Source organism: Ostrea edulis, chromosome 6 (genome assembly GCF_947568905.1).
Source record: "Ostrea edulis chromosome 6, xbOstEdul1.1, whole genome shotgun sequence".
Classification (NCBI taxonomy): Eukaryota; Metazoa; Mollusca; class Bivalvia; order Ostreida; family Ostreidae; genus Ostrea; species Ostrea edulis.
This window is the reverse complement of record NC_079169.1, coordinates 31,152,061-31,156,832: the sequence shown is the minus strand read 5'-3', so window position 1 is coordinate 31,156,832 and position 4,772 is coordinate 31,152,061. Positions and strand designations below refer to the sequence as shown.

Sequence of the window (4,772 nt, the reverse complement as noted above, 5' to 3'; positions counted from 1 at the left end):
GGGTCAAATTTCAACATTGAAAAATGGCCCTCAATGTACAAAATGTGTTCTGTACAGTGCACATCCCGGAGAAGTGGTGGAGAAAGGAAGTGGATTTTTAACATTTTGATTATCATGCCACAAAGAATTTCCAAATTCTGCCACCATCACCCCCTCAATCAAAGGTCTTCCTCTTAGAAACTCAAGAGTTAGTATAACAAAGTACAACCCGAGATTGTTTATTCTCGAGTACCCACCACGTGACCTAGTGTATACGATTACGTTCAGTACTTCTTCCAACTCTGAATCGCCCAACACCCGCAATTCAACATTCGCAAAAGTCCAAACATTTTTTTCATTACTATATTATTCGTGTATTATATTTTGAATGGATAAAATGCATTCAAAAGAATTTGCATGTTCAAATATCAATTTACTCGAACGAAAACAAATATGCATAAGTGTTATCTGTTTCTGATGCTCTTTTGATACTGAACATTCAATAAATCTTAGCTTACGTGAGATTTCATTTAAAATGAGCACAATACTTAGGACAACCTTTCAAGGGACATCGCGGGCGTTGGGGCTTATCTGCCTCGAAACTCTTGCCGAGTAACAAGTATACAAATATTTGGTATATGATATTTTATTTTTCAAAGCAAAGAAGTTTTTGAAAGCACTACGAAAGGGTGAATGATTTGCAAGGAATAGCCCTTTTCACACGGTTCGGATATCCCATGTCGATACCCCATACATCATACGCTCATGGTGTCCGTTTCATCTACATTCTCCGTTGAATTCCGTGCATCTACCCTTGGAATGTCCGTTACCGGTATTTTCATTCCTTACTTGTCCCATTTCCATGATGTCGCGGGTATTCACAGTATTGAGGAATTCAAAGATGGACTGCAAATACTGTAGCTGATACGGTGCTGCAATTGTATGTATAATCAAAGTTACACATTTCCTTAAGGTATCCGATCCATAAAACTCCCCCCCCCCCCCCAATAATTGTTATGTAATACAAAACTTGATATGAAATGAAAGATAATTAACATACAGTGATTCAACAACAAAAAATTCAAAATTGTCACGACAAATAAGAAATATCTGTTATAGAGATCAACATTAATCCCTATGAGAAAATAAGACATGACATAAAGTCAATTAGAATATAATTTCCAAAGACAGCTCATGGTGAAAAGATTCCCATTATCATGGTCTTTCAAAATATGCGAAGAAAAGTAAAGGTCAACATACAAATTGTGATATTTCATTTTCTACATATCTACAAGGGGGGAAGACCCAAAAAAATCTTAATTCACTATAAATAAATGTGGCATCATCTCTCTCTGTGCCATCTTTATCTCACTAAAAATCGGGCATTTTGTTTTCACAAAAGATTTAGTGCTACAGATATTCGACTTTTTGTGAAAATATGCTTTTATGGATCGGATACCTTAAAATGAAACTGTAATAGTTTAAGAGACTGTAAGCTCAATACAATTATGTATACTAGTATTCAGTGTTATCCAAATCCTTACCGAGGAATTCCGACATGAAATTTGTGATGTCGGCCGTATTTCCGCTGGTCACGTGGTTCTCCACTTGTTCGAAGTGCAGCATGGCCGACCTGATGTAGTCCGTGTACACTTGGAGGATGGCAGTAATGGCGGGAGTGGCGTCTGTAGTCATGTATGTGGATAGGACTTCTTTTAGCCAAGCCTCTGTCTCAGCAAAGGGTTTTATTTCGGTTAACCTGCTTTACGTTTTCCAGGGGAAAAAGTCCAATGGAACCGGTACATTCATCTAGTGAATCAGATATTTAGCAATACAGAAAAATATAATAAAACGACGAAAATTGTACAATTTAAGCCTTACCTCTCTTGAAAATGGCTAACAATTGTTTGATGGAATTTCCATAGATCTTGCACACTCGGACATTGAAAGACAAGGTCATTGTCCGTGAAAAGTTTATTCAATTTCTCATCGAACATGACTGGTGTCCATTTATCTTGCTCAGCTTTCCACATGAGCATTTTCATTTTTTTTTAAATCCACCTATGATGTCATTCTTTTGTTCGAACACTCCATTATTTTTCAGGAATGGAGTGTTCGGAAAGTAGGTTAACCTGTATACAAGTAGATATAAATGCAAAAGAATGAAAAACGTAAGATATGATTAAAATGCACAAAGTTTAGTTTTTATTAATGTTTACAGTGGACTTCAATGTACTCGTATCACTCCATTCCTTAAAAGCAATGGAGCGATACTCGTACATTAACCCTAACGTAAGGAATTCCACGATATCTGAAACATTGTAACAGTATAAATAGTAAAACCACGCTTACCCAAATATACCAGTATACAGTAAATTAGCAAAGATTTACAAATACCATTAAGTTGGAAATATTCAATGTGCTCCATAATGTCCCCTTAGGCATGTCTATGCGCCGTCAAAACCATTTTATTGGCGACTTTGTCCACAACGGCCATATCTGTTATCCAAATCCCCAAGACTTTCCTCACGTAAGTGTTAATTTTCCAATCATCTTTGGCCATTGCACGTACTTGGTCCTTGAAAACATCTGGATTAAGTTCAGTTCATATTAGAGTTTCTTTATACAACCGTTTTTGTAACGATACACAAGATGTAAAGCGAAAGGACAAAAAGCATTTGCATTTTTCTCTCATGTATTTCATTAAACGCCCGATATAATTGGTGTGTAGAGGGTTGAAATGCTATGGTTTGTCATTTTATTATGGACTTATTTGCCAAAAATTTTTTTTAAAAAAAACCCTGTCTGGGTGAGAAATTTCAAAAACCCGTGGCATGCTGGCTTGCATGTTTGCATCTCGTATTTCCAACAAATTTTTAGTGTTTTTTCAATAATTTTTTTAAAATCAAATGTTGCAATATTTCTCGTCTTTTATTGTAGCATGAAAGACAAACACTTACAACCTATATTTTAAAATATTTTGTTCATACGGGCATCATGCACTTATCAAATTACAGCTGCCAAATTTAGAGAATGCATTTCGGTTTAGGTCCGGTCAAGTATCAATTCAGTATAGCTATTATTATATTCATTTATAATAAAATAAATATATTATATATTATATAATTTATAATAACTATAGCTATACTTACCGAAAACTATTTGGTTGATTCTTGTCACTGCACACTGGAAATGGGCATCTAAGAGCTCTCTGGCAACGTTAAAGAAAGCATGTTCTTTGGTCATCATTGTTCATTGTTGTCATACCATGCATTCAGCATTGCAACAACATTACGTGGTGTTAACTGCATCTCCACTGAAAGTCGATGGGACGTCAATGAAATGTTAAATGTAATGAATCCACAATTATTAACATTTGAAAACATCTCATGCTGACTTGGTATTTCAAACATACTTGCATGAATATGGTCCACTTGGGAAACTGCTGAAGTATGGCTTTAGGAGCTTTCCGAACATTTTGTTGATTCTTTTGTATGTTGGAGAGGAGGGGGTCAAGTTCGTCGTTATCGAGCCCCCAAAGCCCGAGTGGTCTGGTACCGGGGATGGGGAATTCTGGTGTAGATCCGCTCAGTGACACGATACCGCTCATAGAATCCTCGTGCCTACTACCGTCAGCCACATACTGTCTTAAAACTTGCTGCGAGACTCTCTCTAGTTTTCCGACAATGACATATAGTTCATCCTCAGAACTCACCGGCTTTGATAGCGAACCTGTATGAAAATAAGACAACGCAGTTCATGTGAACACAGAAATCATCATGTTATTCAAAAGACTAGAATTACCTGCACTCCATTTTGTGCGTGTTCGAATAATATAATCTCTTTTACTAGAGCTGTAAAATACTTGCCAATACACTCCAATCTCAATATTCATGGTGGAAAGGTTGAGACAAAAAAGTCTTTCCATGAAAAAAAATCTTACCGTGCGAAACTACGATCAAAACCACGAGGACTTTCAAGAACTCCATACTTCTGTAATGTGTGACAGTTATACCCGTCGTCTCAAAGTACACGCACTCACCCGCTCTGCCCTTTTATAACTACCCAACCTCGTGCTGTGTAACAATTGGCTGTTAAAATTTGATGACACATGCATGATTTCAAGGAATTGACTTCTTTTATTTTTTCGGTCCAATTTTCTTATTGTCTTAATTAGTACAGCTCACCAACTTACAACAGATAATACAAATATAACACATTATAAATAGTTTAGATGAGAGTAGATATGATGTTTGTATATACATATTCATTGCATTAGTGTTACATAAAAAAAAAGAGGCACATGGGCCATAACGCGCACAATTTCATAGGGTCTGTTTATGGAGCGCCAAATTAACATAAACTCAAATAATTGAAGATATCTTCAATTATTTAAAGATATCATCAATTCATTTGATGTGCGCAGCAAATTAATTAAAGATCTCTTCAAATAATTAATGATTTCTTCAATTCTGAATTATTGCGCGCATTAATTGAATTGATGATAGCATTAATTCTTCAGCTGATTTGATGCGCGCTTTAATTGAATTAATGATCTCTTCAAAGGAATTAATTATATCAACAATTGAATTGATGCGCGCTACAATTCAATGGAAGAGAACGATAATTGATATAATGCGCGCATTAAATCAATTGATGAGAGCACTAATTGAATTGATGCGCGCATTAATTCATTTGATGAGAGCAATAATGGATTTAATGCGCGCATTAATTCAATTATTGCTCTCTTCCATTGAATTGATGATATCTTTATATCATTTGAAGAGAGCAAT

General features: G+C 35.7%; 1 long non-coding RNA gene across 3 annotated transcripts; it reads right to left on the bottom strand.

Annotated features, from left to right (window-relative positions):
* Window positions 1-609: 609 nt before the first annotated feature.
* Window positions 610-4,036, bottom strand: LOC125646656 (uncharacterized). Of its 3 annotated transcripts, XR_007359790.2 has the most exons (7): window positions 3,923-4,036; window positions 3,395-3,711; window positions 3,132-3,295; window positions 2,377-2,568; window positions 1,861-2,111; window positions 1,524-1,788; window positions 610-911 (listed from the first exon to the last, which is right to left on the bottom strand). It is a non-coding gene; the product is annotated as an uncharacterized LOC125646656 (long non-coding RNA). The 3 variants fall into 3 exon arrangements; XR_007359789.2 differs by having other exon boundaries at window positions 1,524-2,111; XR_007359791.2 differs by lacking the exon at window positions 1,861-2,111.
* Between the last annotated feature and the right edge of the window lie 736 nt (window positions 4,037-4,772).